Consider the following 23,400-nt stretch of genomic DNA (forward strand, 5'->3'; position numbering starts at 1 on the left):
ACCTTAAAGTTTCAGGGACTCTGCTTCCTCACTTGTAAAAGGATATGATTTCAGCGGATGGCTAGCCTACCTCTGACGTTCTCTGACTTCCAATCTCCAAATGGTAAACTATCTCAGAGGTTATATTGGTGTCACAGGGTGCTGTTTTGTTACAAACCTGCTCTGAATATATATATATATATATATATATATATATATATATATATATATATATATATATGTATATGTATATATCGGGCTGCAGTCTCCCTCCCACCACTACTCAGCTGTGCAGAGGAAGTTTAACACCTCTGATTCTGCTCTATCTCCTCTTTCGTAGCAGCATCACCCTGAATAATGCTGTTTCTTTTGTGTAGTGATACCTCAGACTCTCTCGTCACCTCCTTCCACCCCTACTTCTTTCTCCTAGATATTTGCTTGTAGTGGGGCAGGGACGTCTAGGATCTCATGGTGTTAGGAAAGTTGGGTTCTTGGGCTTATGTCATTTAGTTGTGCTGTCCTTTGTCTCCTCCGACGTCTGGGTCCCTTTTCTACCTGCTATTGTGCACCCTAGTAACGGTGATCACTAAGTTCTCTAGTTAGCCTGACTTGCTACCAGTGGGGCACGATGCTAGTGCTTCGACTATGCTCCCAGGTAGCAGTCAGATGTCCCAACTGGGATCTTCTTAAACAAGTCAGATCTGGTCAGGTCTTCTTACATGAGGCAGAGGAATGTATGTCGCTCTACCACTGAAAACAGAAGAGGAGTATTAGGGTTTTAAAAAGTTTTTGTTTGTTCCCCTAGTGTTCAACTTTACAAGAGCAAAACGGGACTCACAAGTGTGTAGGGAAATACCTGGCAAAGAGAAAGCCGAATCAGAGTTTACAGCTGGAGTGAGAATCAGCGACGTGGAGGCTCAGACTTCTGGATCCATCCTTAGGGCATGGAGGTGCGGGGGAGGGGGCAGGTGTCCATCATACCTGCTCAGCCTCGTAGTTCCCTTGTCATCAGAAAGACTGAAAGATAACCCTGACACTGGATGCTTGCATGGGAATACATGTCTTCTTGATTTTCACTATAAGGATAACCACAACAAACAAACAAACAAACAAACAAACAAAAACAAACAAAAAAGGAAGAGTCCTGCCAAGATGATCCTCCCCACTTCATATAGCAAGACTCCTATCAAAAATCTGTGACTTCTTTTTGGAGCACACAGAGGGCAGAGGATTACTGAACAATCCTTCAGTTTCTTTCAGAAGCTCAGCATGCAGATGGTGGAAACAAACTGGCAGCTTGAGACAACAGTCAGGATGCCGGATCATTAGGCTGAATCTAAGGCTTTCTGCTTACCTTTGCCCTTTCAAAGATAACCTCCAATCTGCAGGAATGAGTATTGTGTGTATGTCCTGGCCTGAACACAGAATGAGCAAGGGAGGTGCCTGGAGGCCCTACCTTTCATTTATTTAACATTTCTGACCAAGTTCATAATACAAATTTGGTAGGCCAATTAATTGTCAACGGTGGCTTCCCGCTACTGACTTTTTCCACATTCTGGAGATCCTCAGAGGAGTGAAAATTAAAGTTTGCCCCTTAGATAACAATCTGTATAGTGTGCTCTGTGGATAAAGGTTCTGTGGATGAAGCTTGTGTAGCCCAAAAACTGGGTGCATGTCTAGGGAGAAGGTTGCACTGGTGTCCTTCAGAGAAAGCGGTTAGTACTGCATTTCCAACATCAGAAAAGCAAGTAACATGGAAGCAAAGCAAGAGTATTACCCTAAGATTTCTTATTCTCTGACTCCAAAGTCGATCCTTCAAGCATCCCGGAATGAGGCTGCCAAGGTGAACTGGGGCGGACACAAACTGTCTCATCAACGGGCGCTCCTTCTGTTATTATAACTGCTTTGAATGGGGGCCCGACGAGCATTTTTTCCTCGCGTGCGCCAGGACGAAGAGCAGGAAGTGTCTGGGTGTGCATCTCTTAGGAGATGAGTGAATTTGTTAAAGAGGGTCTTTTCTGGCCTGGTGGATGGATGCTGGGGAGTGACGTCACCCCGTCCCCTCCTCTGCGAGTGTGTATGTGTATGTGTGCGTTTGTGTATTTGTGCACCTCTTTTGACCAGCTCTCCTGCCTGCCCCTTCTTCGTCCAGCTCTCCGGCCCTTTCAGTGGGTCAGTGGTCCAGACTCAGGGATTTGCCAGAGGGGCGCAGGGGCCTTGCTCTCCCGGCGCCCGGGCGCACCCACACTCGTACTCTCCGCTGGCAACGCGCACACACAATTCCCCAGCGCTGGGGCACGGCGATTCCGTGGGATCCCCGGCATGTTACGAGGATTTTAGAAATCACCCAGACAAGGAAACAAAGAGGGAAGCTTTTCCAATTACTTTCCTAAGCTTTTTCATTTAATTTCCCCACCAAACCACCTCGCCTCCAACCATAACCACTGGGTTCAAGCTAGGTCCAAAGACTGCGCTGGACTGGCCATCCCACCTCCTGGCCTCGACTCCGCTCGGGCCAGTCGGCAGGCGTCACCTCGCCCCCTCTCCCCGCCTCCCCTCCCCAACCAGCGCCGGCCTCAGTTTCTGGTTACCTCTCGCGTGCGCTTCACTTTTGGGGGGAAGAAGAGAAGAAGGGGAGGGAGGCGCTGAGGGGGGCAGCCGAGTTGCTATTTGTGGCCAAAGAATTCTCTTTAAAAGAAGCAGCAGCAGGAAGGAGCAAACAAGAGAGGCGGAGGGAGGAGAGCAGACGCGGCCCGGGAGCCCCCAGCCGCGAGCGGCGGAGCATCGAGGCGCGGGAGGAGGAGGAAGAGCAGCAGGAGGAGGGAGAGGAGACACACAGCGGCGGCGGCGCCGGAGAAGCGGGCGCTGGGCGAGCAGGAGGAGCGAGAGGAGGAGAAACCGCCGCGCAAGCCGCGGGCTCAGAAGGGCCGGGAGGACGACCCGGGAAGAGGAGGCGGAGGAGGCGGAGGGGGAGGAGGAGAAGGGAGTGAGGGTGGAGGGAGGGCGGGGGGACGCGCTCCTTTGGATGCTGGATTTCGGGATTTTGGACTCACTCGCTGACTCTCCTCCACTTCCTCGCTCCGGACTGGGCTGGCCGCACGAGGGCCGGGCGGCGGCAGCGGCGAGGGGGGCTCCCGCGTCGGCGGCCGAGGCTCCGCGGGATTAAATTGTCCGCCGGGAGGCGGTGGCTTGGGCCGGCGTGGGCTGCGCGGCGGTGGCGGGGCGCGAAGGTGCTGGAGCAAAGTGCTGGTGGCGGCGCGGGAGGCGGTGGCGGCGGCTACCCAGCGACAACATGAGCAGGTACGTCCCCGGAGCGGACCCGGTCCGCCCCCCCGGGTCCTCCCCTCTCTGAGCCCTGGGCTCGCCCTGAGCGGGCTCCGGCAGCCCCGCGCCTCCGGCCGGAGCCACACACTCCCGCGTCGGCGAGCCCAGCGCCCGGGCACCGGAGCGCACACAGTTTGCTCTTCTGAACCTTCCTGGGCAGAGGTCCTCCCCTGCACGGCTCGTCTGTCGCTTAAAACCTCAGACTAGGGAAAGTGGCAATTTTAGAGAATGAGGGTGTTTGAGTGTGCATATTTGTGCGACCCCCGCTTTTTCCTCCTGGGGTGGGCGTAGTATCGGAGAAATGGTGGAGCGCTGGGGCAATCCCACCCTACCCAGAGATTCTGCCACTGCATTTGTTTTTAAGAGGCAATGATTACTGTTGTGAGGAGGGCTGGTTACGGTGAGGGGGCGATTTTTCCCCCCTTTCTTTTCTCTGAACTAGTGGGGAGAAGGAGAAATAGCAGGAATCAAAGTCTACTCGGCTGCCATAGAGGAAAGGGATTGTTTTGGAGACCTTTCTATGGCAGAATCAAAGCTCGTAGTTCTGCTACGGGAATCTGTTGTGCTTACACACTGTTCCGTAGGGAAGGGAACACATAATTTGTAATGAAAAGTCCAAGTTGTAGGAAACAGATTAAAAAAAGCCACGGGCAAACCAAAGGTTCTTTGTTTTTCTATTGGTTTATTGTAGCCTTTTTTTTTATAGGCATGTAGAAAACTTGCACTGTTTATCTGCGAGGTTGATTTTTTTCATTTAGAAGCATTAACAAATGAAGTCAGTTTTCTGACGCTTAAAAAATCTTGTGCGCTAAGAGTGAGTGAGCTTGGCTTTCATTAACTGGCTGTTCCAGGATTCTGAATAGTAGTTCCATTCTCCAAAACCTGGACTGTCACAGTCCACTTGTATTGTTTCCAGCTCGCCTCCCAGTACAGTACTTGACAAATGTCTTCTCTGTTTTCCAAAAATCTTAGAATGATCCCCCAGACCAATCTGCCTTTTGTGCCTTAAATATTCGGGAAGATTCTCGAGGGATCCCTCCGCTCCCCCTGTATTTTCTCTTAAAGTTTTGGTGTTTTTCACCTAATTTTCACATGCCCATAGGCACAGTGCTAGGGACTTGGAGCATAGCGCACACATTTTGAGCCTCTCAGAGACTAGTAATCTACTTGTGACTTGAGACTGATTTGCTGTTGGACTTCCAGATCTACGGATGTGAACTGTACCCTTTGGTGTGTCCTTTCTAAACATCCTGTAGCACACGTATGGGAAGTTAGTCCAACCACTGATACTTCTGAACGTATTAACTATTCTATCTCTGTTTCAAAATGTACACACCCACCACTCAACTAGTGTAAAACCAGGGTGTCCTGCCAAGACTTGAAATATTGATTTAAAGGAATAGATGATACCAATTTAAAGATTGTGTTATGTTGGTAATATGATGATATCCAGGACTATGCTTAGTAAATATTATACTTAATTTGAAATCATATTCTGTTATATGCCTCGGATAGATATTATTTTATTGACATAGCAATGAGAGACTACGTTTTCAATGCTCAATGTCCGATTTCTTGAAACAAACATCCTAAACGGACAACAGAAAGAAAATTTCCTTCCCTCCCACCTCCTGTAATTATGTACTGTATTTTGCTTTTCAATGGAGCTAACAATTCTGTGACAGATTTCTTAAATTCACCCTCATGCTATCAGCTATTATTGTACTTTCAAAGTGTGAAATTGACAAGCTGGTCAGTTTCATGAATTCAGCTGTCAGATTGTGTCCAGTGAAAAACTGCTAAAAGCTGTAAATGTGCCTGCCTGGAATTTTCTTTTGTAATGGAAGAACAGAATGGGGATGAGGATTAAGAGGTGTTCTTAATTGTAGATCTTTTAAAATGGGTACACTCCAGTGTGAATTTTATCACTGGCTGTTGTTGGGAAATACATTTAGATTTCTACTGCTATAAAAGTGGCATTCAGTTTGTATCTATATTTCATTTTAAATAGTGAGCACTTTACATAGAAATAATCTATTCTTAAAGCCCTCAGTAATAATAATATGATAGGAATGAGATGCAAAGAGGAAAAGTGTATCGTGAATACATTTGTATATATATATATACATATATATGTGTGTGTGTGTGTAATATATTGCTTTTGTAATGACATGTAAAGAGGTGAATGGATTAAATATTTTTTTTGTGGAGGTTATATAACATAAATTCTTCTTGGACCAGTGCAGTTGTAGCTATTAAAGTAATGAAATGCCATGATCTGTTTTAATATGTATGCATTTCAGTAGATAATCATGAAAGTAAAACTGTTCAAAGTATTAAATGCAATGATTTGATTTGCCTTTTAAGATTGACATTCATTTACAGCCAGCACATCTCAAAGGCAAGAACTAAGAATCGGAATCCCCTCATCTGCTGCTATTTGCTAAGCCACTAGGGGCCTGTATAACTGTTCTTATATCCAGGAGACACCCTTGTATGGCATATGCAAACCCTTCCTAGAGAGACAGTAAAAAAAAAAAAAAAAAATTCAAGTAGGCAGTCCCCTAAGTTTTTGTTTTGTCTTTTTAAAGCTGTTAACCTGTACTCTGATGTTATTCATAGACATTGATTGAAGGGTTTTTTAAGAATGTCGTTTAGAACTTCTCTGAGACTATGGAAGTGTAAGGATGATTTTTCATATAGCGTATGAAACACAGAAGTATTTGTGCAAATCCATATGTGTTCCCAGTTTCTCAGTGCATGCTAAGGATAAACAAGTGGGAACATTAGTTAACTTTTCCTTACTGGACTGATAAAGAATCGTACTTGCATAATGTAGGGTTAAAAGATAAATGAAGCAGAATTACTTTAAGGAAAGTGTAGTCATAGATTGATGGTGTGATTAAACTAGCTTTGTAAGTGCCCTGCAAGTTAGTATGGAAGGAGAATCTGGGGCTGTGACTACAGTTTAGTCAGCACTTGAGGGACCTGGACTGAAGATGCACTATACATTTTTAAGTGTCAGTTTCACAAATTTGAAATCGACCAGCCGTGGCAGTCTTGATAGACATTAAGCAATAAGGTCAAGTATACTTACACTGTTCTTTTGTTGATTTTCAGTTTTTCAAACTGACAAGGGTGCCTATTGGTAAAAGAGCACACTATAAGTATTTGCATATTGGATTTCCTTCAGACCAAACTTGATTTATCAAGCCATTGAACAATTCTATTTTTAAAAGGATTCTATGGATAAATAAGATTTCATTAACACAATCACGTGTGAAAAGTGCCATTTCAGGAAAGTTGGCCTTCACAAGGTGATTTTGCTTTAAAACTACCCTTCTTTAGTTTCAGTGTGTATTTGTGGGAAGTTTGATAGTTGAGGTATTTGTATGCTCTAATTTATGGTCCTGAGAGCATCAAACTTTTAGCCTCACATCTTTAAAGTTATGTATTTAACCTTTTGGTCATGGGTACCTTTTTAATTCCCCCCAAATTTCTGGGAATCTCGAAAATAAACTTTACCTTTGCTGCAGTGTATTCGGTTTTGTGGCCACAAAATATACTTTTAGAATTTGTATTATCAGCACAGATCTATGAAGTGCTAAATATAATGATATAATTATTCCGATTTCCAGAGTATTCAAAGAATGTATTATTTTCCCTTATTTTCTTAAAGGAAAAGTTTACTGTGAGTCAATGAGTTATACTTTAAGCTAGGCCTACTCCGACTATCTTATTGCTTTATGGAGTTACGTACCTCTTCTTTGTACTATTTGGTTTCTTTGAAAAAATCTTTTAGGAAAGCTACTTACTTGTGATGGCACAAAGGCAACTTGCAGCCTGAAGCTAAGTCAGTGTTTAAAAACATTTGTTTTTATATTGTCAATGATTTGGCAAGAAAGAGCAAAGGGAAGAGTCGTTACTTCTGTGAAATACAAGATTGAGAATTTGTATCTAACACATCAACTGAAGAAATCTGATAATGTGGAAGAAGATTTCTTAGAAGGGATTTGTCAGTAAATTTTATTCCATCAAACATTACTTGCTTAAACTTACATAATTTCACAGCACAGTGACATTTCTGGCAAAAAATATCTTATTTGGCGATATGTTTTCTATACGGATAATCTCATTTGCTTCTAATTAGTATTTGGTAATACTTATTAAAATGTCATGCTTGGCTTGACAATCGAAGTGTCTAAATCCCATACCCCCCACCCTTTTTTAAAATGTGTTTCAGCTCTCCACAATTAACTCCTTAAGAAAGATAGTAAAAGAATATGTGGCTTGCGCTTACTGATTATTCATTAGATGAAATTATAGCCTCAGATGTAAAAGTTCAGCATTTCCTTTGCGTCATAAGTCTTGGGGAGGTCAAAGAGCAAATGCTTATGTGCTGCAGCAGTCTCAGACTTAACGTAACCTAAATAATGCGGTCATGACAGTGGTGCTAGACTGTAGCATTAATGAAACGAATTCTTACAAGACGTAGTCTGCAAAATTACATGTAAGGCTCATGCCCCTTGTTTCCTCTCTAGTACATTATCCATTTGCTTTCATGTAATCAACAGTGAGTTTGCATTTCTTCTCTTGACATTTTATTTATAAAATATTTAAGAATTAGACATTAAAGAAATATATATGTATTATGTCCACATACTGCTCAAGGCATCTCACCATGGGAAAAAAAATTGACTAAAATAATGCCTGCGATGTTCCACCTCCTTCCTCTTAAATTAATTCACCCAATATCTTTCTGGCCATTATTTTCTATTTGATGCTGATATGTATTTAATAGGGTCGTATCTGTTCTTGTACTTTTCAGTTAGTCGGTAGCTTTAATAAAATTACAACGCTGAACTTTTTCTTGGCTTTGCAATCTGTGTTGTTCCCCCAAATCGAATCCCTATGTATCATAGGTTAGTACATGAAAGAGATGACCATTTGGAAAGCTAGGAATACTGATTCTGCCTGTAAGCCGACAGACCTGGTGTATCAGGATCCAGACAGTACTGAGACAATTTGGATGTTCCTCTCTTCCCACCTGCAGGAATCCAGCCATGCTTTCCTGAGCAAATGGCTGCTTTGAGGTGGCAGGTTCTTTGCTCGTTCAGCATTGATAACAAAATGTAAGAGCAAAAGCAGCTCTCTGAGGCTAGGCTTTCTCCTAGTTCTTTGAATTCACTGACCAGAAACACTATTTAACTTTGATATTCAGATAACTGTGTCAGGAGCATTGTGACCTTTACCACATTGCTATTTACTGGATTTAAACATTGTGACTCTGTCAGTTTCATGAGATTGATTGAATTTATAGATTCTTAATTGTCTTTTTTTTTTAACTGCCCTCAAGTTGTATTGTTTAACGTAGCAGTAGCTAACTAAATTGAGATTTGTGAATTGCATTAGAAAATAGCGTTTCTCAGTATTGCTTTGGGATTAGGAGAAATTGTATTTTCAAATATATAAAATGATTATTTGTAACAATTGGGTCACATGTAACAAGGGACTTCTTTTTTAAGTTTCCGTAAATGGACTCCTGTTGTTAACTAAAAGATTTATATTAGTGCTGATTTTATAAATAATAGAAAATCAGTTATCATTTAATCTTATTTAATCACGCAGGTATATAATGTATACAATGACAATGCTTAAGATTGCAAAATCTTGACCAGCTTCTTTACTTTTTCTGTTTTCTACAGTGAAAACACATAAATTTGATGCAAGAAGGAAAGAAAACTGAATTTATGCCTTAGTTCGCTTGCTTATTATCTGTGCAATCTTGGGGGAAGTTATATAACATTTCAGGGTCTCATTTTCATCATCTGTTAAATGCAGAGAATAACTATAGATGTGATGAAGATCCAATTAGATAATAAAAAGTTGTCTTATTTTGCATAAAACAAAACAAAACAAAAAACAAACAAAAACTTCCTGGGTGTAGGACTCATGTAATGAAAATGCTATGTTCAATAACACTAGTTTCTATGATAGAGTTCTGCTGTTTTTAATTAACTGCTATAAATTATTGCTACCTGATTTAAAAAAATCAGACTTGCTGAATATGGGTGTGTTGTGTACACTTGCCTTATTTGTACTCTTGGGTACATGCTATAATTTCTATGGATTCTGGATCTGACTTTTCCTTCCAGCATGTTTATGAAGTCTGTACACATCAGTATGGCATAGAGTTCTATTTATCTCAAAATACTTTTAAAGGAAAGGGTAGAAAGGATGTTACCTAGAATGTACAAAAAAAGAACATTTTGCTTGAAAGTCAAAAAAAATGTTTTAATAGATTCCTGATGATATTTGATGTGGAGCTGCAATCTGGGGGAAGAAGTGTTTAGAGAAGCAGTTAATTAAAATACTGAACCAAGAGAATTGCCTCTTTTTTCTTTAATGGCAGTGCATCTTAGAAAGCTCCTTAGCTCTTTGTCCAGTGCAGCTGTCCTTTCCTGAAAGATCAGGTTTCAAGAGCAATGATGGATGGTGGGTGCCTGTAGCCAGTTGTGGGGTTTGCTCCGAGGTCAAATGTACTGATGGAGGATAGGAATTTATTGCCTTCTGTCTCTCCTTATGATCCTCCAGTACAATTTCACAGGGAAAAATTAGACTAGACACATCTCATGCTGATCCAGTGTCCCATTATAGGTCAAAAAGACATTTGTTTTCAATGTTTAAAATAAGTTTTTTTCTCTTCCCGCCTTCCTAATGCTCCACCCCAATGAAAGGGACATGTTGAGCATGCAGTAAGAATGGTGTCTTACTGCATGAGTAGACGCTGGTTTCCCTGTGAAAACATATTCAAACTACTTGTGATAATAACTCAATTGAAATATTAGTAAAAATTTTAAGAGAGAAACAAAATATGGCTAGCAGTTTTGACTTTTCTGGTTGAAATATTTCATGTGATTGTTAGATACATGGTTTTATATCTTAATTTAAGTGAATTTATCAAGATTATTTGGCTGAGAATAATAGTAATCTAGTGGAAATACCTTAAATATTAGAAATTCATTTACTGGCCAAGTAATAATTTTCACTTTTTTTCCCCTGGGGGTAAAAATGGAGGGAAATGTAATATTTTCCTAGAGGAATACATTTTCAGGAGCATCTTCCATTGGACGTATCCCACGGATCAAAGTTGTTCTCTTTGAGTTCCTTCTTTGACCGTCGTTTTCTTCACCAACATTCTTTGCTCTTCATTTGAGGTCTGGGCCTCTGTGTCTCCATATCCATTCTAAACTCTTTTGTTGTCCTTCTTTATCTATGGCTCACTTCAGGTCGTTGTCTATACTGTCTACTAGGATATTCCTATCCACTTCTAATGGAAGAAATAACTTCTGCATAGGTGGCCCTCAAACTGAATTTCCTAACTTTTCTCTGGAGTTCCAGACCTGATTTTTTTAATCTGCTCATTACATGGTTGAGAACTAGAATGCCCTTCTGTATCCCAAACCCTGCATTTTGTAAGGCTAAACTATGGTATTTCATCCATACTCGTATCTATTTCGTTTTTCTTAGTACCTCATAATCTGATTTATCCCTAGATTAGAAGCTTTGGTGTCATCTCTTGTCTCCTTCCTTTCTTTCATTCTTGTCTCCATCCATCCAGTTTTGTAGATTTTATTCATATAATCCACTAGAACTTTATCACTTCCTTCCCATCTCTTCTCTCTTCCCATGTGGTTTGGATGCTCGGCACACCATGAATCCCTTCCTATGTGGTCTTTGGGTTTTCTCGTTTCTCTTCCTAAAAGCATCTGCTTTCTGAAATGCCAACCTTCTCAAGTCTGTACACTCAAGTGTTAAATCCTCAGCACCGCATTCAGATGGCTTTGCCTTCTAATCCTATCTTGTGTGTCTCACTGTAGCCCCAGGCGCTGTGTCCTCCTGCATTATCAGAGTCACTGCCTTGAGAGAGAAGACTCTGCCCTCGGGCACCTCTTTGGTTCTACCAATACTGTTCCTGGAATCTCCTTTCTCTCCTGACCTGCTGTCCTAACTTGTGTTCATTGAAATCCTCCTACTTATTCTCTCCTATTCTAATTCTCAGTTTAAGGGCTATGTATGCCCTTTTCTTTGAATTTGGTTTGAGTTGAACTTAATTGAAATCATGAATGTGAAGAATAATTATTCATTGGAAACCTCTGATTGTGTTCAGGATGCTGAGATTGGTGAAAGACACATTTCCTTTCATCTTGATATTAGAAGTACAGTAATAGTGATCAATGTGTAAAGTCATAAAAGTGATAGTTGCTAAAATTTACTGATTACTTACTATGTACCAGGTATTCGGCATAGTACTTTACCTTCAGTATCATGTTTAATCACTGAAATAACACTGTGAATGTCAGATGCTTTTATTATCACCAGTTTATTCAAGAGGAAGCTGATTCATAGAGAGGTGAAGTGACTTCTTCAAGGTTGTGTAGCTAGATATAATAATGATGGAACTTAAAGCCAAGATTTTCAGTCAAGCAGTATTACAATCCCAACTTTTATCTACTCCACGCTTAAATACTTCAATATATTCTTGTGTCTGACATGAATTTTTTTAAAAAATATTTCACATATACTAGGCAAGTATACCCAATGACACGGTACTTTCTTGACCCAAGTTCGGGAATAATCTTAAGTATTATGTAGGTTGTCCCCCAACCATTTATGAAGAGTTTCTTCTGTGCCTTGCTCTGCTTGGGACTGCAGGCTTTGATTTGATTTGATTTGATTTTTTTAAACTTAAGCAGCTTGGACTGCATGACCTCTTTTTGGCAGTTGCGTTCTAACTCTAAATTTATTTGCTTTCAGGCCAGCGACACAACTGCCTGAGCTCTGGGGTCAGTCCTGGAGCACAAGTGGTTAAATGAAATATTTCCACCAAGAATATTTTTTTAAAATAACAAAGGGTGGCATTTTTATAGCTACCACAGATAAGGAATCAAAAGTAATTTTATAAAGAGAAATGTAGACCCAGCAGGGATATCAGAAGAGCAACCTCCCATCAAAAATAAGTAAATAAATAAAAGACATGATGCCAATGACTGATATGTATGCATTGCATTTATTGGCAGCCTGCCACGTAAAATTTTGTCTGGGAAGTTTTTTCAATTATGATGTCTTCTGAAATGCTGTATTTTCACTGCTCACCTTTTCATTTCATTATCAATAACAGAAGGATAATTTGGTAAGTTTTTCCCCATGAAACATATTTTATAAAAGTTTAACTTTCTGTTTTTCTTTTTTCTTAAGGTCTCAGGGATCCATTTCTAATTAATTATGATTTTATAAATAATACAATGCAGGATATTGCATTTGTTTGTTGATTCTTTTTTCTCTAAACAGCAAGATACCCTGAAGTTTTAAATCAGACATGATACATAAAATAAAGTTATGGGAAAAAGGCAGTGGTAATTTATGGCTCATATAGTATGTCAACAATTAAGTCTTCTTTGCCCAGGTTTCTAGAATGCTTCTCCCATACATATATTGTCCTTTTTAGCCATATTTTCCTATGACTTAATCTATAAACAGAACCTTCGAAAGAAGCGTGGAGCAGGGTGTACTGCCTTCTCTGGGTAATGTGTAGTGAGGGTTCTTCCACAGTTAGGTTCTTAATAAATGGTTTTTGATGATCATAGTTATAAATTAAGAATGACAGGTTCAATAAATGTTGTTATGCATATTCAGGCACTACTTTAAGAAAGGATGCCTAAGTGTATTTGAATCTGATTTTTACTAGTATGGAGCTCAACTTGAATTCAATTTATTTTACCAATAAAGGAAATATATAATTCAAATTTTGATTTTAAATTTATCATTTGAAATCTGTTTTCTCTAAGTAATCTCTTGTTATTCCAAGTATACCAAAGTAAATATTACCTGTCTTTCAATGGAATTACTCACTACCTTTTAATGTTAGCTGGCATCTGTTGGGAAGGACCCCCTCCTTTTCTTCCTGGATTACAGCCTCTGTGTTTAGCTGAGAACTCACTATAGTTGTTTCTCTACTCTGCAGAGCGTGTAGTAGTCTTTAAAAAAGTCACGTCTGATCATGTAATCCTTCTCCTTTAAATATTCTAATGGCTCTCCATTCCCCTCTGTATAAAGCTTGAAACAATCAGCGAAAATCCTGGCCCTTGTTCTTTCCCTTGCCCTGTCTCCTTCCACCTTACCATTCCCATACTCATTTTCTCCTTCCCTGCCCCTCCCTCACCCCCGACACACATACATTCCAGCCGTCCTCAAGTATTTGCAGTTTCCCATGTGCAGCACTTTGCTTCCCATCTGTAATTTTGAGCAGGCTTTCTCTCCTTCCATGTGGAAAGTCCTTTCCCCTTCCATTTTTGTCTCAGGCATGTCTGCCTTCAAGTCTTATCTTAGCTGACTTTCAGAAAGCCTTCCCACCCTCCCAATCCCAGACACCTAGAAGAGCCCCGGATGCAACCCACATATAGTTTCGATCATAATGCATTGTAATTGCTTATTTATGGTCTGAATCATTACAAAATCCGGGAAGCCAAGACCCATATCTTGTGCCTAGTGGTATCTGTGGCTCCTATCCCATGGCCTGACTCAGTGTAGTGGTAAGATTGACCCGCGAACAAATCAGTGTGCCTAGAAAAAGCAGAGGTAAATTAGTTCACGGCCCAAATCTTACAACCCATATGTTTAATATTTAACTCTATAATTTATGGTAATATTGTCAGTGCTCTGCAGCAATTACTTTTATTTTATTTGAGCTAAGTTCCACTTACCTAGTTCCCTACCAAACCAAGACAAAGCCAAGTCTGAGTATCCTGTGTGTATGCACTCATATGCCACCAGACAAGACAAATCTGCCTTTACATCTGGCTGTGGTAGGAATTCCCAGATGCACTTAATTCTGACACATGGTCATTATTGAACCAAAAGCCATTGCCTGGCATGATTATAGCTCATATTTGTTTTCATTTTAAGAGGCCTCATCCAGGCTGCCAAATGTACAACAGGTGCCTTAGCTTTATACTTGCCAATCTGTTGTTATTCAAATGCTGCCCTAACAGAGACTAATGGTATCTAATAAAATTGATCTCAGTTCTGGCAGGCCAGGCTCACAGGAACAGGAGCGGTAGGGATTGCAGTGCGGGGATATGCTGGTGGCGAAGGCGCCTGTGAAGCGTGCATTTTTAGAAGGTGACACATGTCTCACACATAGGCCCCTTGTTTATGTTGAGCCATGGAAACTTTCTGCAGCCCAGTATCACTTGAATAGTAGGATTTGTAACGTCTCATCTGATTTTTGATGAACTGGCTGGGTGGCATGGGGACAGGACTGGCTGTACCAGCTTATCAATGAATGGCTGTGCCATGTCTGTATGGCACAGCCAGGCAATCTTTTCATGCCAAACAGCTGGCATGTCTTGTATTTCCTGTCATCAGAAATTTGCCTCACTGATTTCAGAGGGTCCCGTAAAAACGTGAATATTAACAGAAATAGCAAGGAGAGGAGTGTGTAGGTTGCAAATAGGAGCTAATGTTTGAACACATTCATTCAAACAGTGTGTATGATTTTGTTGTTTTGTATGATCGTTTGTTTTCATGCTTTATAGGAAGTTGGCCTGAGTAAACCTTTGCCACTAAAGGAAATAACCTCTTGACAACTGGCCATCAAAACTGAAAGTATAAGTAATGGTAAATGTTAGAACCAGGTCTCACAGGGATCTAGAATTGCCTCTTTTTTTTTTTTTCCTGCAAGGATTTTAGAGACCTCATTTTATTCATTCACTCACTCACTCATCTATTAATGTGTGGCATTCTTTAAAGTGCCACACATTAAAGTTCTGTTAAATACAAAGCACTGTGGGAATATCAGGGTGAGCAAAACACTGCCAAGTACAGTTTGTAGTAACTAATAGGTAGATACCTGGATTCTTAAGATTTTGGAAAGTTCATGCTTGCAAAATGTTTATTTCCAATTGAACAGCTTGGTGGTGTAGTGTGGGAAAAAGCTACTCAAATTCTACCATGATAGTGGAGTTTACAGGTTTCACTAAATAATAATAATGACAATTACTACTCGAGTAAGAGAGGGTGCCTAGAGCCTTAGCTGCCTAGCCACACTTCACTTACTCCACATTTAATTGAGCTCATCTAATTTCCTGTGACCTAGCATAGAGAATAGTTCTTAGGTTAGGATTTGGCTATTATTGGACCATCTTTTTGTATTATTTATACCCATCCTACTTGAAAAAGAATTTGCGGCAGCTATTAAATCATATGCTTCATTATCCTTAATAAATCACCTTGGTAGAGCAGACAATGGATTATTGTACAGATGGTTAATTTCTATGAGAATTTTAAAAAAATATGCATCTTCTTGGCCTCATTCTTCATGATATTTTATTTCAAGGCAGTTAAAAAATGATAGTACTTTTTAAGGGTTATATCAAACTAGTCACTGAGTGACTATTGGTCACACTAAAAAAAGTGTACTAAGTAAAAGTAATATAAATGTGATTAACAATTTTTAATAAATGAATTATAAATGCCTGTTACCATTTCTGATTATGTAATTTTTTTCACACTGGTCTTCATTATGTAGAAGATGCAGAACGATACACATTTTTACAGTAGTAATGTTCTTTGCAACTAGAATTGAGAAAAATAATGGAGTAAGCAAATAGATGAATAAAAGCTTGCATCGTCAAGCCTATACAGACATGGTATTACTTGCAGGTAAAGGGGAAATAAAGTATCTTGTAGATATTTTAAGCATAAGACTTTTTATTTTGGGATTTATTCAGGTACCAGAGTGACAAATTGAATTGCTTCCATATGTGTAGATATGAATTAAATACATTTCTGTCCGTAAAATGGGCCACGATGGCCTCTTTTTCATAGGAATAAGTATGGCTCAGAGAATGAATGGGGAAATTTTCCAAAGATGCTAGAAAGAACATTCAACCTCATGTAGTGTTGCTAAGGAAACTGAGACTCCAAGAACCTAAGAAATTTCACTGTCCCAGCTAGCCCTTCCACCTTGGTCTCCTGAACCCAACGTCATTCCTTTCTGTATGTGACACTGTCCCTGTTATTTTGCCAGAAATGGGGTTCTGGCCAATGCATTGCTGCTTCTGAGATGGACGCAGGCTCCATAGAAGACAGTATCTGCTTTGATGTGGAGACTGTTGCCTTTTCTCATCAACACTCAAGGGAAAGAACAAGAGCCGGGGCTTCTATTTTATTTTTACCAGAATAAACCAAATCCCCATATTAATTAAAATGAAATATAATTATAAACTGAGTTGTGCTAGCTCCATTTCAAGTTGTCCATAGCCACATGTAGCTACTTGCAGTCATATAGAATAGCACAGATGTGGAATATTCTGTTTTACACAAAGCTACAGCGCTGGTCTACTTGATCAGTCTGAAACATCATTTGATATTTTCAGAGTTACACATGTAATAAAAATAAAGATAGGCCAATTACATGCTGAGGAAACCCATTGATCTTAGTAGGAAAGAATGTACCTGTCAAGTGTAAGTGAAAGATGTTGTGTCTCAGAAATATATCCTCAAGCAAAGTGAATTGATAGGAGATTCTATGCTTTTTGTTAAATACAAATATGCATACTCTTTGATTTTCTACTCGCCCAACATGGAGAAATACACTGCTATGGAAACCAACTGAGTACTATCAACTCCACCACATCTCCTCTCAGATTTCCTCAGGGAGACTTTTCTGATGTTTTCCAAGTGAGTTTGCTCTGTCTTCAGCTGTTTTCACTGGATAGCTCTATGAGAAGGATTGAGGAGTGGCAATATAGTGGAAAGTGAGGGCTCAGTAGGGTGATCACCTAGGTTAACATCCAAACAGGATGCTATGAGAGTGATTGGAGATGGTCTTGAATAGGACCACAGGGGTAGACTGGGCTGTCCCAAAGAAGCCGGGGAGCTCTGATGTCTGAAAGCTCCATATTCAGAGCAGAGTGAATGTGTCTTTGTGAACATGGCTGAAATGGGCAAGAGGGAGGCCTGAAGGAAATCCTGGGGATGCAAAAGCACTACATGGCGGCATCTTTGGGCATCTTTCCTACTGCCCTTCTGCTTTGTTACAGTTCCCTTGAATTTTATCAGGGATCAAGCTAATCAAATGTCACATGATATTAACACTGACAAGTGCATATCAGAACAACCTATTAGAAGTCATTGAAAGAAATTTGGGGACAGATGAGGACCTCCAGACTCACCTCTGACAATCCTGTAAGTACGAGAGGCAGATTAGTAGACACCATATTAAGCCATTACCTTAACTTGCACCTCTCCATACCTCCCCTGCTTCCCAGGCAAGGATTAAAAACTCAGTTTCATGTTTCTGTAGAGCTGTAATAAACAGTAAGGGGAAGGAGGAGGGATAGAAGCTAAAAAGACTTTGTAACAATTCCGTGGAAACATAGCCTTACTTTCTCCTATCCAGTCTCTTTTGGTCCCAGAACCTGGCATGGTAGTTCCCCAATGCCTTTCTCTTTGCCTTTCACATCCAAAGTCTCCATCACTTCCACAGGGAGCACCACAGGTTCTAGTATTTTCCGTTGCAGTGGTTGCGTTTTGCAGGTAGATTTTTTTTTCTTTTCTTTTTTTGCATTTTTACTATAGTCATATCAAGAAGATATTTTGGTTTAAACATGCTTTAGAAAGTATGGAGCAACAGTTAGATGTATTTTTGTTTGTTTTAAAAAATCAGTTCTGAGACTCTCTTTGTTGGTGTATTCCTCCAGTTTTATAATCAAAATTAGCAAAAGTGAGGTTTCTGAGGGATAAGCATCTTTAAAGGCAGTTGGTTAGAAATACAGTTAATTTGCATATTAAACAATACTTGTAGCTTTAAAAAAGACAGAAAGGTCTGTGTTAGAAGCAGGTGATTTTATATACATAATACTGAGGATATTTTGGTATATAATGAATTGACATTTGCTCAGCTCTGTGGGCTGTATTCCTCACCCTCTCCCCAGGAAATTTCTCAATTAAAAAAAAAAGAAGAAAAGCTTGTTTCTTTTTCTGTTATAACAGGTTTGTTTGTCTATTTCCTTACCGAAGAAGATTCATGGCAAGGATGGAAGTGTTTATGCTTCATGACATTTTTCAGCTTCCTGTAGCAAAGTAGAAAAGTGGAAAGCCTACTTTAAGCCAATTAATCCACTAGAGCCTGGAGACACTCATCTTTTGCAAAGTCTCATTTTTCAAGTCTTGGCTTTTTATTGTGATTATATGTAACGTATCTATCAGTAACTGAGGTGAAGATCAGGTTCCTCTTATAATTACAGATCTAAATCTTGATGGCCACAGGAATATTATGATAAGGCAACAGCTATAAAAAAACAGCCACGTGTTTTCACCCGCGAAAGATTTAATAGTTCATCTCCTCAACATGACCGCCCTGCAGCCGTGACTTACAGTGTTCTAGGTAACAACGCGGAGCTTGAATTCGTCATCATAGAAAGGATGCTGAGAACTCGCAGTTAAGGTGGCATGGTGATCCGTACATGACACTGATCCTTGTTGATAGAAGTCTTTTGTTAACACACACTGTAGAAGATGCAATATCAGAACTAGTACAGTACTGTAGTTAATGTGTAATTGGTGCCAAAGGGTTGCTCAGTCAATTACAAGGGCAATTAATCATTTTTACTTGTTTAATTATCTGAACAAAATTAAGGATGAGCATGATTAGATTTCAGAAATATTTTATACGTTAATATTTTAAATTTGCGTAATTATAAGCCTACTGGATTAAATGCTAAGCCCCAGTGGTAGCCTGCATTCTGAGTAAAGACAAGAAGGGGCGTGGAAAGGTGGAACATTGTTCTTGGGTGTGTCTGACAAATGACGGAGTAAGAAAAGACAACTGGGGTCACAGTGGAGTGATCTGAAACAAAACGTGAACCCCAAGTAGTTGTTCTAATGTGCTGCTCTAATACAGTGGTCAAGTGATGCCGTTTTCACCTTTCTATGCCCTAACTTTTATTCATCAAATTTACAATCAGGGAAGTGTAACCTCATTACAGAAAAATTTAGAAACATTAAAAAAAAATGCCACTCATAATCCTGTCCCCTGAAAACAACCCACTGTTCTGACTTGAGGAAAGTTTCTGGTGCTTTATCCTATACGGTAAATTTGCTTTTCAGTACTGTGGCAGCTAACACTTTAGCATAAATGTATTTTTCCCATCTTGCCTAATTATGATTGTAATCTTTAATGGTCCCCCAATATGTCATTGACTAGATGTGTCCATTCCTTATTGTTGGACATTGTTATTTTTCTTTTCCCCCATTTCTATCACTATTACAAATACAACATTTTGAGGAACATTTAAATTGAGATAGCTTTTTTTACATTTTGCATTATTTCTCATAGGATTGATACATAGAAGTGGCATCACTAGGTCAAAGTATATGAATATTTTTATGTCTTTTGAAACATATTGCCAAGTTACATTCCAGAAAAGACATCTGTGCTGACTATGCCACCAGTAATGATGGCAGTTGTTAGTTTCCTTTTTTCTTGGTCACTTTGAAAAATATCATTTAGGTTTCATTGAATGAGTAGGCAAACCACTGCCTCATTATTGTTTTAATAAGAAGTTCTTTAATTACTAAAGTGATAATTTTTAATGTTTGTTTGCAAGTAATTATCCTTGTCATGTAAATTGTCTCTATATTTCCTTTGCCTCAGGGTTTTTATTCAGTAGTTCATGTTCTTGATATTTTAGGCATATTAACTCTTTGTCATGTTTGTAACAAATGTACCTAAAGTCTCTTTATTGGTCTGACTTTAGCAATTCCTTTTACACACAGAAATTTTATTTATAGATTATATTGTCAAAACTATTGATGATCTGTTTTTCTATTATTTCTATTACATTTAGAACTAGAATTTTTTTTTTCCTTTCACAAGATTTTCACCTATTTTTCCTGATTTTTTTTTCCTTACTACTGTCTATCTGTTCGTTCGTCAAGTGGTCCTAAACTTACAAAGATGGTATAGTCCCTGAAAGTATTAAATAACTATAAAATATCATGATATTTATTTCCTGAATACAAACCAGATACTCCTCTGCTAGAAGAGACATAACTAAGGCCTATTATAAATTCACCGCCAAGAGTTACGTATACACATACACAGATATTTTTTTTTTTTCAAGCTGCCGAACTAAATTGCCTATTCTTTAGTCAACTAGTATTTTCTGATACTAGTTCTAAATAGATAGTTTTGGGGGTGATGAGTTAGCTCAGTTGGTTAGAGCGTAGTGCTGGTAGCACCAAGGTTGCAGGTTTGATCCCTGCGTGGGCCACTGTGAGCTGCGCCCTCCTTAAAAAAATAAAAAATAAATAAATAAATAACAAAAAAAAAAATATATATATATACACACACATATTTGTTTGTTTGTTTATTTCAAGAAGGCTGTTAGAAAACAGTATAAAGTTTAATGAAATATATACATTAAGTTAAACTCGAGTGAATTGGGAAAGGATTCATTTTATTTTAGAAATGAAATATTTCCAAGCAGCTCATGGAACCTGGATGTATGCAGTGTGATACTCTTACCTTCAAATCACCTGTAAGTGATATGTAGTTGTATAACACAAGGTTCGAAACAGACTTTTTTCCCCCAAAATTCCCAATTACATATTCCCAAACTTTACAGTCCTTCCTTCCCCGGTTATTTGCAATGATCCTTTGAGAACAATCTTATTTGAAATCATTATAAGTTTTAAGATCTGTTTCTGGTTTGCTTATTCAGTTTTATTGTTACACAGGTCCATGACTGAGTCAATTATAATACTCCTTCAATTACTGTAGCTTGTTTGTTTGCTTTGCCTTTTTCTGCTGCTATAGCTTGTTGGGCTTAACCATTCCTCTTTACATTTTCCTTACAGATTTTTCTTTGGTAATTTCTCCAGTGTATTCTGTGAAATGTACTTTAGCTGACCCTAAAATTTCTTAATTAGAAACCAAGAAGCCTTAATTCATATTTTTATATAATATCATGAGACTTACTCACATTCTGAGTTTTAGGCCTGTTATATATATATCTTAATTGTAGTCAAATACTTTATTACAGTGGGGAATCTGTTCTTTCTCTTTACAACCTCACAATAAATCAAGCAAACAAACAAAACCACTTTTGTTTTCAGTGGCACAGTGTTTTGTTTTGTTTTCATTTTAAAGTTAGATGCTGATAATCTTCTAACTATAGTCTGTTTTAACGTAAATTTCAATCCTCATGATTCCAGAATCTTGTCTCAATTAGTTTTATAGTTGAAAGAAAAACATTTAATCTATATATGCCTCAGTTTCTCATATGTTTTCTTCCGATGTATATCTCATTTTTAAAACAAGTTTTTATTAAATTTCTGAAGTTGGGACCAAAAATTACTTTAAAATTATATATCATAGATGACAGGTTAAAAATGAATTCCTATATTTTCTGTAAGGATGGATTTCGATTATGTACTTGGTACATAGCAGTTGTTCTGTAGCTTTCCTAACATTAAAAACCTTTTTCTTTTTAATCAGGAAAAAGCAATCCAAGAAGAGTTTGAGTTTTCAATGATTAACCAATAACTCTGGCCTTTTAGAGATGTGCCAAGGGCTCCCTTTCTTTGTGAAATAGAGCATATCTTGTAGTTTGCTTTGTCAGTGTTCTATTAAACTATCAAAACATCCAAGTTCTGCATTTCGAGCAGTATTTACGCCTGAAGTAATTCACAAGTTTCAAGGTCAGTAACTTTGATTATATTTATTATTATTTACCAATTTAGCCATCTCTTAATTGATATAATAGAGCGTAGAGCAGCACATAAATCCCCAAAGCCTAGGAAATGGAAAAAGGGCATTTGGACAAAGTTACTTAGAAATGTATTCATATATTAATTAAACAAATATACACTTAGTTCCTGCTGTGTCCCACCCAGACTTGGATCTAGGCACTGGGGGTGCCAGGCAATAGCAAAGTGAGGGTTATTTCCTTAGGGAGCTTTCATTCCCATGGGGAGATAGTCAAAAAATAGATCTACAGTAGTTTGTAAAATAAATGAGATAGTCATAAGCACTATGAAGAAAAAAGCATGGCAGGGAAAGGGGATAGTAAGTGACTTTATGGGGTGAATCAATGCTGCTTTAAGGTGGGCATCTGAGAAGGTGGCTGCCTGGGCAAGAAGAGTTCAGCAGAGGGACAAGTGAGGACAGTCCCTGGAGGCAGGAGGGTGCAAGGATTGCATTTCTCTACTCTTTTGAGAAGAACATTTCTTTTTAGGTTTATTTGTAGAGGCTACAAGTCTAGACTTAATCCCATTCCACTGCCCCCGGCCTCAAATGCAGGGGGAGATCCATCTGTACTCTCTGATCTTATCCTGGATACCACTGGTGCCCAGGAGCTCAGGTGATGCCGAACCAGGCAGAAGGGCCAGGGGTCATCCAGTTTCTCTCCTCACCCCATCCAGGCTCTGGTTCTGCTTTGCTGACTCTGAACCTGATGCTCCTCACTTGAATATTTGCCTAGAGGAGTGCCTTTCTTGATGACTTTAACCTGGGGTCCTTGCGTGACCTAGATCATATCAGTTCGACCTTCTCCGTGGCAGCTGCATTCCTCAGTTCAGTCATGCCCACCCCTTTAGGCAGAAACATGGGCCATGCTGTGAACTGTTATTTGCTCTGAATAACCCCACGTAAATTCAAGAGTTACTCACTAAGCTGCCTGCTGTACAGCAAATCTGTATTCACTTCCTTCTCTGCCCTCATGTTATAGAGGAAAATATCTGAGAAATGGAAAACTTGAATATCTTGTTCCAGGTGACAGAAGGAGGATGCAATGGAATGTTTGTTAGAAACTGTTGTCTGCGCTTGTCCTTGGTCACTGTGTTGGTCTCTGTATGGATTGGGATTTAAATTCCTACTGTGTAACTGCTTTGATCCTCAGTTTTCGTATCTCCAAAATAGACATGATGGGAGCACCTCCCTACCTACGACTATTGCTGTGAACTTTAAATGAGAAAATGCATTTCAAGAGTAGTGTGCCTGATACATAAAATACTCAATAAATAAAGCAA

At 39.3% G+C, this 23,400-nt stretch overlaps 1 protein-coding gene across 1 annotated transcript in view; it reads left to right on the forward strand.

Annotated features, from left to right (window-relative positions):
- The first annotated feature begins 2,990 nt into the window (after positions 1-2,990).
- Positions 2,991-23,400, forward strand: part of PTPRD (protein tyrosine phosphatase receptor type D) — a 488,669-nt gene continuing 468,259 nt past the window's right edge. The window contains exon 1 of the mRNA XM_033122352.1: positions 2,991-3,279. The gene's annotated coding sequence lies outside the window, so the exon portion shown is untranslated. The remainder of the gene's footprint in view (positions 3,280-23,400) is intronic.

The sequence above is a fragment of the Rhinolophus ferrumequinum genome, chromosome 12 (assembly GCF_004115265.2).
Source record: "Rhinolophus ferrumequinum isolate MPI-CBG mRhiFer1 chromosome 12, mRhiFer1_v1.p, whole genome shotgun sequence".
Lineage (NCBI taxonomy): Eukaryota > Metazoa > Chordata > Mammalia > Chiroptera > Rhinolophidae > Rhinolophus > Rhinolophus ferrumequinum.